This window comes from Nipponia nippon, unplaced genomic scaffold (assembly GCF_047370975.1).
Source record: "Nipponia nippon isolate SJK-2023a ecotype South Korea unplaced genomic scaffold, ASM4737097v1 scaffold_4, whole genome shotgun sequence".
Lineage (NCBI taxonomy): Eukaryota > Metazoa > Chordata > Aves > Pelecaniformes > Threskiornithidae > Nipponia > Nipponia nippon.
The window spans coordinates 48572899-48585584 of record NW_028262358.1 but is presented as its reverse complement, the minus strand read 5'-3'; positions in this window follow the sequence as shown (position 1 = coordinate 48585584).

Sequence of the window (12686 nt, the reverse complement as noted above, 5' to 3'; positions counted from 1 at the left end):
CCACCTGCCGGTGTGCCCCTGTGCTCTCTGCCGTGTGCAGGTGGGCCTTTGGTGGGCTGGTGGCCCCTGGGAGGGGCCTGGGAGCAGCCTGGCGGGCTGTTACTTGGGCTCTCCCTCCTGCCCTTGTTGCTCTGAGCTCCTGCGGGCGAGCTTTCTCTCGTAACCCAACAAATCCGTATTGAGGCCAGACGGAGGTGGACGCTCTGTTCAGCACTGTGCTGTGACGAAGCAGTGGGACCAGCCCGCTGATTTGACTCAGTTCTGTGTGCTGACCTGTGAGCAGAACCCAGAATTTACTTCTGGCAAATACAAGGGATTTTTTTCTTGTTCAATAACTTGCTTTTTCAATCTAGTTTTCTGTTCTTATGGTTCATAAACTAGATCACACACATGATGCAGAAATTGGAGCTATTCATTTTTGTTAGAATAGTCTAATTACTAGAATTTAAATAACTTGTTGACAGGTGACTCATAAAATACATAAAGAAGTAAAAAATATGTTCATTAGGTTAATTCTACTGCTTACTTAGAAGACAATAAAGGGGAAGAATTGTTGAGTCGTGTAACTTTTTCCAAATCATTTATTCTTTTCAATATTTCAGAGGGCACAATGTAAGTATATAGCTTGCTGTTCAAAGAAGTGCCACAAACTATTCTCTCCCAGGCCTCGAAATGAATTGCCTTAGCTAGGTCCATTGTACCTTTCGGGGAAAAATGGTCAATAAACGAATAGCAAGCCTTAAGTACAGAAAGAGGATGGAACGTCATTCTTTTTTACTAGTGTGCTCTTCGAGCATTGCCTTGGTATGGTAGTCGGGGAACAGGAGAGAGATCACATCGAAGTTGAGTGTATAATTAAAAGGTTATTTTGGGGGACACTTGCTTTGTTCAATGAACTGAACGTTTGCTTTTAGCGTTGAGGTTTTTTTGCCCAAGTGCGTCATTTCACCTAGGGGAACAGAACGCTTTGTAAGCTCCTCAAAAAAGCTTTTTAAAACTCTGTAAGCACACGGTGGGAGGAAAAATGCAGACCTGATGCTTATGAGCTGAACGAACCACAGCTGGGAACAAAACGCAGCAGGAGGAGTTGCGCACTGCACAGCAAATCTAGCGGGGACGAAGCAGGCGCGTGCCAGGCTTCGGTGCCCTGTTCGGCGCGGGTGCGTGGGGAAGCTGCCTGCCCGGGGGAGCCGGCCTGCGTGAGGTGGGAGAAATGCGGGTAAGAACTGAGAGACTGAGACGCTGCCTGCTGAGTACGGGGGAGCGGAGCAGGCCTGTGTTCATCATCCTTCTTAACGCTGAAGGACCGCTGCGACCAGCTTGTGCAAGCAGGAAAGGGTTAGTGGAAGAGAGTGAGCAGTAAGGCCGCAGACAGTGCTTGAGACCAGCGGAGGACAGAGCGATGACGGTGACAAGCCAGAAGACGCAGTCCTTGGCACTAGCCAGAGCAACTACCACAGCACGCTGGAGACCTCAGCCCAGGCACGGCCCTGGGGCGGATGTGGCCGTCCAGATGCAGGCTGCAGGGAGTGCCTGGAGCTTCTGGGAGGCTGGGGGTGACAGCAGCCTCACCTGCAGGAGCTGTGCTCTCGTTGGGACACTGAGCTGCCAGGTGAAGCAGGCTGGATGGCATCAGGAATGCCAGCAGGAGGGCAAAGGTACTTCGTGGCCACTGTAAAAGTAAGAACCCCAATCCCCTATTGCATGGAAGGAGGGGAAGGCCAGAGGCAATGTTTAACCAGGGGAGGGCTGGGATTCCCATGGAGGAAGAAATAAGAAAGCTTTTTCTCCAGCTGCAAATGCTTATGGAGAGAACTGTAGAGCCCCGACAACAAGACATGGGGTGAGTTTTGTTGGGGGATGCATCTAGCCATGCTGTCAGAGCCAGTGAGGCTGAGAGAAAGCGACAGGTAACAGTAGTCAGGGACTGCCTTCTGCAGAGGGATCCCCCACCCATCAGACCTGTTCGTTCCTTGCCTGAGCCCACCTCTAGTATGTTGCTGGTGTCACGGGCAGGGCTTTGGGGTTTTTTTTTGTGGCTATGGGACCCTCTTTGAGGAATGAGGTCTGCTAGGAAAAGACAGGATGCACCTGATGAAGTCGATTGTCTTTGCTGACAGGGTTGCTAACCTTATGAAGAGTTTAGGTTTGTTGGGTGTGGAGACCAAAGCCTGCAGGTATGTGGGAGTTGAAGGGAGCACACAGGGGAGTCTGAAGGAGGGACATCCCTCACTGCAAGAAATCAGGGAGACTGGGACTGTCTGAGGTTCTTTTCCACAAACAAATGTGCAACGGAATAAACAAGAGAAAGAGGAAGTCTGTGCAGTCGCAAAGCTGTGACATGGCTGGGATGACAGGAACATGGCGGAATAGCTTGCATGACTGGAGTGCTACAATGGATGGACACAAGCTTGACAAGCAGGCAGGGAAGAAAAATGGAGAGGGAGGGGTCCACAGAGGAGTAGTCTGAATATGCAGAGCATAAATGGAATAGAAAAAGCCCTGACGACAGGCCTGCCAAGAGTTTGTCATTGTGGCTAAAGGGGAGGCCAACAAAGGGGATATCGTGGTAGGCACCTGCAACAGACCTTGATCAAGAAAAGGAAGAGAACAAAGCCTTCCTTAAAAAATTTGAAGAAGTATCCTGATTGTATGCTGTGGTTTTCATGGGGATTTTTAACCACCTCCAATTTGCAGGAAGAGCAACATGGCAGAACAAAAACAAGCCAGGAGACTTAGAGTACTCTGTGTCAGGGACCATCCTTTAGTTGGGTGCTGGACAGGAGGGGGGGGATACACTAGAAGAGCAACATGGCAGAACAAAAACAAGCCAGGAGACTTAGAGTACTCTGTGTCAGGGACCATCCTTTAGTTGGGTGCTGGACAGGAGGGGGGGGAATACACTAGATCTGCTACCCAGGAATAAGGAAGAAGTGCTCAGATGCAATAGTCAATGGCAACCTTGGTTACAGTGACCATGAGATGACAGAGTTAAAAATCCTGAGAGCAGAGAAGATGACAAACAGCAGAATAATAGTCTCGGACTTCAGGGAAGTGAATGCTATCTTGTTCAGGGTTCTGTTTGGCAGGAGCCCATGGGAGGCTGCCCTGAGGGGTATGGAGGCCAGAGCTGGTTGCCTTTCAGAAGGATTCCTTCCACTGCGTGAAACAATGCATAGGCATAGCAGGAGGACAGACTGGCTGATTGAGAAACTCCTGGCCGAGCTCAAATGCAAAAAATTGTATGGAAAGTGGAAGTGAGGATGGCCTACAAGGGATGACTATGGAACTGCGCAGGCATAAGGGAACGGTACAAGGGACATCAAAGCTTGGCTGGAGCTGAAATGCAAGGGATGTGAAGGCAGCAAGAAGCGTTTTCACAAGTGGGACATCAGTAAAAGGGAGATGAAAGAAAATGTGGGCCTGCTGCTGAATGGAATGAGTGGCCAAGTGATGAAGGTAAAGAAAAAAAGACTGAGGTACTGTTTCTTCTTCACCTCTGTCTTTACTGGCAAGGTCTGCTCTCAGGCTTCTTTGAAAGGTCATGGTGATAAAGGGACGTTCCTGATGACTTGAAAAAGGAAAATGTTACGTCTAGCTTTTAAAAAAGTGAGAAAGAGGATCCAGCAAGCTACAGATCGGTCAGCCTCACCTCAGTCCTTGGGAAATTTGATGCAAGTCCTCGTGGCAGCCATTTCTAAGTACATGAAAGAAAACAGGGTGACTGAGAACAGCCAGCATGGGTTTATGAAGGGCAAATTGTGCCTGACCGATGTGATCACCTTCTATCATGGCTCTGAGGACAATAGTAGATGTCATTTTCTTTGGCTTTAGCCAAAGTCTCCCAAAGCATCTATGTAACCAAATTGTGGACAGATGGGCTGGGTAAAAAGCAGCTTTGCAGAAAAGGGCCTGGGGGCAGCTGTGAAGAGTGAAAGCCTGGAAGAGTGAGTCAGCCAGCTATGCTTGCGTAGCCAGCAGGCTGAGGAAAGTGGTTATTCCTCCTATGTTCCCTTCCTTGTGAGACCATACCTGGAGTATTATGTTCAGTTTGGGCTCCCCTGGTACAAGAGATGCCAACAAAATAGATAGTCCCATGGAGCGGCCAGAGGATGGTGATGGGGCTGGAGCACGTGACCTGTGAAGATCTGGGGCTGTTCTGTCTGTAGAAGAGAAGGTAAAAGGTAGGTGGTTAAGCTGTGGTCTTCCGTGCTTACAGGGGGCGGTACGGAAAACAGACCTGGACTCTTCTCAGAGGTGCCCAGTGAAAGGATAATAGTCAAATTGCATCAAGAGAAATTCCAGCTGCATACATGAAATACAATCTAAAAAATCACCGTGAGAATGGTCTAGGACTAGAGCAGGTGTCCAGAGAGGTTGTGAATTCTCCATCGCTGGACATTTTCAAAACTCAAAGGGACAGACCGAGAGCAACTTGGTCAAGCTTTGAAGTTAGGTCTACTTTGAGCAGGAGGCTGGACCTCTGGAGCGTCCTTTCAACCTAAATTATTCCATTATTCTACCACAACAGACCTTTATATAGACGATAAGTTATTATGGGGATAGGCCGACTCCATCTGGCTGCCTCTGTGCATGCAAACTACCTTGTTTGCATGTAGAAACAGTTTTGCTACAGTTTTTTGATGCAGATGTTCATCTACATACAAACTCTCCCACGGAGAAAGGCCAGAAAATACAGTAGTTTAACATCGACTCTACTACAAGGTTTTAAACCTTACGTCCTTGAAGGAATCTCTTAGAAAACATGAACTTAAAACATAATTGGATAGTGCACTGTGTGAGTAACTGCAGCTGACCCTTACACTTGGTTCTATCTATGGTTAAAAACAAGCCATAAGGTTTCTAAAAGTTGTTTTTCAGTTTCTTAGCAGCTTGAATTGTTTTGTTTCAATTGCTCTATGCTATGGGGAAACCACAACAGATACAAGGTAGTAAAACCAGGTCATTTGCACAGTTCCCCTCTAAAAGTATCACATGCATCTTCATAGCAAGAAAGGTGCTTCAGCTTTTTTGCTCCGAAATGGAAAAACTTCCACTGCATGCTCACAGCATGGTCTCTTTTGGCTGACAGATGTCCTTCAGGGCATGCTGCAAGGGGCACTATTGGGAAAGGGAAGGCGTGTGGCAGACCAGTCTTGCCAGTTACATTTTTGGCTTAGGTGATCATGGAAGAATCCCTTTTAAAATGATGTTCACATTGTGTTTTACGTGTATAATTCTGGTGGTTTGTGTAGATTATGTGATTAAAAGCTCATCTCCACAAATGGAAAAGAGGACAGAGGAACAAGGTAACTCCTGCAGGTCCAGCTGCTGCTGCTGGGGGCTACTCTGATCCTGCAGCTGCCTTCCTGAGACGTGGGGCTGTGAGGCTCAGCACACCGCAGCCCCACAGACCGACAAGCCCCTCAGAAGGCAACCTGCAGCGGCACCAAGCCTCCCGCTCGGGGACCGCAGCCCATCCAGGAGGTGAAACATGGCTGGGAAACACTGTGCGAGGAGAAGGGATGGTGCAGTCCACCTACTTTTACATAGGTGAATGTTAGGTTATGGGATTAAGGCTCAACTCTTCTGAGCACAGAGGAGAAAGGGTGGGGGGGGCAATACTGGACTGCAGCCCCCCAAGACCCCCTGCCCTGTCTCTTCCCTGGGCTGTCCCAGGAGAGGTGCCAGCCCTCCGTCCCCCAGGCAAGCCCCAGGTCACCTCATGGGGTGAGGGACATACAGAGGCACGGGCTCACCGTGGGATGCCGGGGAGGACCGTTTGCAGAGTGCATAAGTCCTGTTACGGAATATTTAGGACCAGGGTCAAAAGGGGGAAAAGGGCGGGGTCATGGTGGTTTGGGGGAACAAGTGCGGACAAACAAAGGGAAAAGGGGATAAAAGGGGCTGGTTGTGTGCAAACAGGCTGCTGGTCAGCAGCTTGTCCAGCCGTGCCTGCCCCTGACCAGTGATGTCCCTCCTGTGTCCTCCCTGAGCACTGTTTCCAACCCTTTCTAAACATGAATAAAGATGCTTTAAATGGTCTAAATAATTCTGGCTTCTGGATGAATTAGGGATGAATTTAGGAAAAATCTTGAAGCATGCATTTCCTTGAAATCAATATTTCAATACCTACCTAAGAAGTATTTTACAGAGGCTGGGTTTTACAAAATTATTCTGGCAACCTTTGTGAGAAAAGGCACCTTTATAGTGTTAAGTGGCTCAAATGAATGGCTGACATGTTGACTGATGCTTTCTTCATGTCCTTTGAACTGCAATGTAGGATGGCTGTGCTCTGTTCATTAAAAGGAAACTGATAAAATTGAAACGTAAGTAGTTTGAAAAATTCCAAGCAAACCAAGAGGGAATTACAAAATATTAATTCTGGTTTTCAGAGACTGAAGCAATCATGGAGATTAGAATTATGTACACTTAAACTTCATAGTTTAACACACATTAGTAGGAGAAATATGAGATTTAAAGTAATTCTTTAAGGAATAAATTGTTGAATTAAGTAACACTCTGCCATAAAAAAGCAACACACACACACACACAGAGCTATAGTTAACTGTAGCACTACAAAACTGGTGTTCCTCAGTTACACTCAGTCAGTAGACTAAGTTAATTAAGCCCTAAGTGAAATTTTATATTAGGCACCTGAACAGAAACTGTTAAACAAAACTATGAGAAAGTCTGGATTTTGAGCAGGTTTTTGCACTGCAGGTCCCTTTCAGGTGTGGTTACAGATGCGGGGAGGTGCTGACATTAGATATGTGATGTTCCCAGAGAGAAATAAGACAAATTGTCATGGACTTCTTCCATGAAAGAGTAATTAAAATTAATGAATACCTTCTCTTCTACTAGTTTCTGATTTCAATAAGTGTGTGCTAATCTGATGGTACTTAATTTGAAGGAGTTGAAAGTACCAGTCAAAAAAATGAATACACTGGGGCCATAGGTCTCATCTAACCTGAGAAGCTAGGGTAGGATAAACTAGTGTGATATTAATGCACAGTAGCTCTTCTGCACTGGTTCCTTGCATGCATGTTCCTTTTGCATTAAATATCAAAATGAATTAAGGTAAACTGTGGAAATATGCAAAGGAGTCCAGAGAGGTACTAAAAATATGGGCAGAAATGAGTGCCAAGTACCACTTTGAAAGAACTCAAGCTAGTCCAGTTTATACGAAGAAAAAGAAATCAAGCACATGCCCATGAATGGAAAGTAGCCCAAAGAACAGTGAAGTTGAGAAGGCAATGGGTGGTAGCAGAAAGCAAGTTATGTAAAACTGATTGAAACAGTAGGAGTGCCTGCAGCCAGCACATGAGAGCCATGGCCTGGTGCAGGAAACTCCCTTTGCGCTGCCGAAGGGACGGCTGAAGCTGTGCTCCCTTCCCTGGGGCGTGTGGCCATGTTCTTGATAGTCAAGCAGATGCTGACTTGGGCAATGTAGAGCAGGGAGCAGCAGCTGTGGGGATTAATTTGAGTTAAAAAATTAAAAAGTCTGAAGTAATAACAGCAGCACATTAGAGGCTGACTGTGAGGAGCAGAAAGCCAGAATCCCGTTTGTAAACAAAAATTTAGTGGCCTGGTGTTGTAGGGGATGTGCTAGAAAATATGTTTTTTTGGGAAAAGGTGAAGAGTTGCATGCCTGTAGCAGCTCATATAGACTACATGACCTCATAACTCTGGCCCACTGTTTTTTTGTGTAACAGAAGTACCTCGCAACCCAACAGCTCTAGACGCACACAAAGCAGGCATGGCTTATTTGCAGTGCAAACCATGTAAAGAGCTGTTCTGCCTGTGAAACGCATGATTTTTAGGGGCAGCTCTATAACTGTCACTTACTCCCCTCTCCCTCATTAATGGTAGGGGCAGAACTGCAGAGGTTGTCTCCCTGTGCCACAGCACATTTGTCACCACAGCCAGCAACAGCCAGCCCCACCCCACCTTGGGCTTTGGCTCTAATGAGCAGCTCAGGTTTGGGTGCAATTCAGAAAGAGGTACCTGAGGGAGGAGGCTGTTTGTCTCTTTCTATGCTTTCCTTTGTTCCTTTGCTGAAAAGTAACATTTAAGGTTTGGTTCAAGCTTAGGGCCATGTGGAAGTGAGAAAGCATGCAAGTTAGAGAGCCATGTGCCTCATTCAAGGCTCACTCTACACCACGCATTGACCATTGCAACTCCTTCACAGTGCAGGCTTTGTACCAGAGGATTGAATCTCTGCAGTACAGTTACAAACCTGAAAGAAAAATGGGGTCACAAATATAGGGCAATTACCCATGCATCACAGAACAGGAAATTTTGCAGAACAGCCTTTTTCATTTTCGTTTGCTCATCTCCCGATGTGGCTTGTTCTTGTGGTCTTTGAATTTAAAAAAAAAAAAAAAAAAGGATGCATCCTGACTCATGCTGTTGTATAACAATGTTCTTGTTCACCAAGGATCTGTTGGTTGTGGGAAGCCAGCTGAAGATTGTCCAGTTGCGTGGTCTTTTGCAATAAATACATCTATAATACATGCATCTATATATTTTCTTGTCACTACTGCACCTTTGCTCAGGTAGACTGCTTTTTTTTCTGCACAGTAGGGCCAAATTCTGCTAATGAATCATTTTATTGTTACTTGATCTTCTCTGTGCTACCTCGAGGGGTTGGGGAAGTGAATGGAAACAAATTTTCAGCAGGTAGGAATATAAAAGAGATCATCCAGATCAAGCAAACCTAATCAGTTGGAGCTTAATTTCTCCCTCTTTGGTTCCAACAGCATAGGAGTCCAGAAGCTGACCTGTGATAAGCTGACCACATAGCTAAAGACAGACTGCTTTCTTGAGTATGATTGCCCCTTTCCTCCCCCGGCTTTTGTTCTTAACCTGAGGGTTTAATCTAAAACCACAGTACTCTGTTTTTTGCTACCCACCTCGGGCATGCAGTTATTTGGAATGATCGTTAGTGAACTGTGGTCATTATTTTAACAAATACGATATTTCATAGAATTTAATGCTCTAGCTCAAAGCTTTGGCAGTGCAGAAAAATCTCACATGGTGGAGAATTTGCCAGGGTTTTGGGGACACCAGAAGTTTTGCTACTCAAGGTATTGCCCACCAGTGCAAGGTGCCGAGAGGACGGTCCTCACTGTGCATTCTGGCTGGGAAGGGGCAGTGCCTGCGGTGTGCACAAGGTTGCACCAGGGGAGGGGAATTTAAGCGTGGTGTTAAACCTACCTAAGTGAATAAGTGCAGGGACACTGACGTCTCTTATGGCCTTGTGTTAACCTCTACCTGCAGAAAACTGCACATTTAGGTAAAACTACACAAGCACAAATTTGTATCTAGTCTCAGGCACAGAAAGGAGGGATGACGGACAGTGGAGGATCCTCTGCTGTATATTTGGAGCCTGAACGGTCAGCGGTGAGGCAGTGTAGGACCAGTGCTGAAGTCCTTGTGGAGCACAGTGAGGCTCACTCGAGCTGTGTGGTCCAGAGCCTTCCTCGCTCTCAGATTTGTACAGTGACGTTAGCAAGAGGTTGGGGTATTAGTTTGGTGGGTTGTGAAAAGATAAAAACCACTGTTCTCAGAAATGCCCTCTGCACTCATTAGTCCTGAGGCCTGTCAGACTGGGAACTCAGCCATGCTAACCACAGCATAGGTAGCCACAAGATGGCGGCTTAAAAAGTCCCTTGACTGATTGTTTCAAGCTCCTTCCCTTTGCACATGGTCTGTTTCCTCTTCCGTTTCCTTTCTGACTTTCCTTGCCCCCTTTGTTGCCTTTATTCCCCTGTGTCTCCTACTGGGTCCCTCTCTGTTGTACCTGCATTGCCCCTGCTCATCTCATCTCCTCCTCAGCTCCCAATTGCACTTGTTTTCTGCAGAGCGGCACTGCAAACCTGACTGACACAGCTGTGCTCCCACCAGCCACCTCTGCTCCCAGCACCAGGAGAAATTACTTTTGTCCAAACACAGCCCAAAGAAGGGCCATCTGGCCCTTCTGGCACCAACTTGCATCTCCCAAGGTATGTTCACAGGTCTGCCACAGGTGGATGGACCTGCTGCAAGCTGGCAGTTCATCAGACCATACAGCTCGTGAAGTTCATTACATCCCTGAGCACCGCTAGTGCCTGCGTGGGTTTCCTCCCATGCTGGTCCAGTCACTCTCTTCCTCTCCCACCCAGGACAATGGCCTGTCATGACAACTCAACGACTCGCTGCTGAAAGTGAGATGGTTTGCAGCTTGCCCACTGTTTCAGTCTGGGATAGGTCTGAGGAGACCGCAACACTATTTCTCAGAAGGAAACGAAACCCACCCTGGTGATGATCCTAGCCTTTAGAGCAATTTGGAGAGGAGAAAGAGAGACAATAGGCTCTCGATGGAAGTAAAGACAATTCAACATACTGTGTATGTGGGTGGGAGGCCTGACTAATATATCTACTGGTCTTCTCAGGGTCCTGGAAGAAAACCTTTGAATTGCCTTCAACTCAAGCAGAAGATTTGGTTTCCCCCTAGGAACACTATGTAGTTCCTGAAGAATTCAACAGTGGAGGCCTGCACTTTTGGTGGTACATTAAAGCTGTTGTGGGGTGGGAGGAGGTGCAGGAGCCAGGCAGACTGAGAAGTTAAACATTCAGGAAGGGCTGCTAGGCAGCATTGGGCACCCCAGAGATGTGCTTAAATGTCCTAGTGCAGGGACAGTGCTTCAAACACTAGTTTGAAGTTCAAAGCATTTGAGTGGGATAGGGATGGAAGAGATTCACCTTGACAGAGCAGGCTGGCAACTATCCCAGGAAAAAGCTGCTGCCTACAAGAGCTTCAAAGCCTCAACGTGAGCTGGATGCTAATGTACTCTAACACAGACTGAAAACCACTCTGGGCCTCGCAGGACAGCAGAAAGAGAGAAGATGAAAGACATTTAACGTAGGATGTTACCAGCTCAGATATAACAAGATAAATTTGGAGGCAGTGAGCAATCTCTGCATTTATGACTATTAAAAGAAACAAATCTGATTCTAGTCTTCCAATGATAAGAATAATGAGATTTCAGCTTCATCAAAAATCATCTGAAGCCCTCTCCAAAACAAAGCACCCTTAGTACATGGCTTATAGCAAATTGAACTCTCTCAAAGTTTCTTTCTTCTTTATTCAAATAGCAGCTTTTTATTTAATGTATGATCAGAGGGGAGCTTTTAAGACTAAAACCTTGTGCTGCCTTCAGTAAGGGGGCATCTTCTACAGTAGGAGCTCAAAATAACTTTTAACCACAAATCTCCTGTTGCTTCTAAAAATTTTTCTGTCTAACGTTCTGTCTTGCCTTTTACAGTCTTTGTTGCACTCAGCTCTGACGGAAAAGGAAAATCAGCGTAAACAAAGGTTACTTCAAAGTCATAAGAAAACCTTCAGGGAGAACTGCAAAAATACTGGCTTTTCCCACACACCTTTTGTCGCAGGCTGGAATGGCCTCACATTTACCCTCCATTTTGCTTAACCAGGCAGGATCTACGTTATGTGCTTGAGGGCTTCTCTCCAGCTGTTGGCATGGCCTCCCCTCACCCTTCGCGGGCAGGGTGGCACATCTGAGCAGAGGGATAGATTCTGACGTTCAGCCTTTCCCTTACCTACCGCCATTTTGCACTGAGAAGTGTCTACCTGAGTATTGAAACTTTGCAGCTGGTTCAGATTATGAGGAATCTGCAAGGAGATAAATTACTATCGCAATACCATACCATAACAAGAATTTGTCTTTTGAGTCATTAATCCTGCCATCGATTGCACTTCTGTAGAGCCAGGGGAACTTCTGAATTCTGAGGTGTAGCTCATGGTTATCAGGCAGTAGCATCTCAGTAACACAGGACATGAATCTAGTAATTACTGCGTAGCTCTTCTCATAGTTACTCTTCAGTAATACCATTAAGTGAGGCATCACAGTGCAAGCTCTTTTGTTGTATTTGTTTGGATTAAATTTTTTAAGCGGCCCCATGTTATCACTTCAAGACTTTCAGGAACCTTCTGGCTGAGCTCAGCTAGTAGGAGTCCTTCCCTTTCTCTGGCACAGCCAAGGCATGGTGTTATCACATAAAATTGCTGGGAAATTTGCAGCAAAAATCCTGTATTAGTGGAAGCTGCTTGCCTGTTTTAGCACCACTGAAGTATTAGCAGCAAGGATTCTTTGACAAGGGTGCAAGCCAGCCTATGCCAGAGATGGTGTGGATCAGGCTGGTTGGACAGGCCTGGCACCACCTGAAGGGGAACAAAGCCCTCTAGTCCTGCTGCCTGCATTTGCTGTGGGAAGTGGCATGACAACCGTCTCTTTTTCAGCCATGTAGGCTGAGACCTGAAAGTCCCCTTCCCGCTTCTGCTGGGAGTGGTGATGACAGGGAAGCAGGTTTTTCCTCCAGCCTCGCAAAAGACAGTAGGTAAAGCTTGCATCACGTTACACCTGTATATGTCAAAATGGAAAAAGGAAAACAACCCCCTGGACACACCTTGGCTGACAGTAGGTTGCTGTGTGAACTTGGACACGAGGAACACACCCTGTTGTGGAACTGGTTGATGAAGATATCCTCAGAGACCTGGCTTGGCAGTGAATGCCAGTCTTGATGTCAATGTAACAGAAACCTCTTTCTGTTGGACAGGCAGAAGGGAGCTCCTGAAGGATGGCTGCCCTGTGTGCCAGCTGCAGCAGGGCAACCCAGGCATG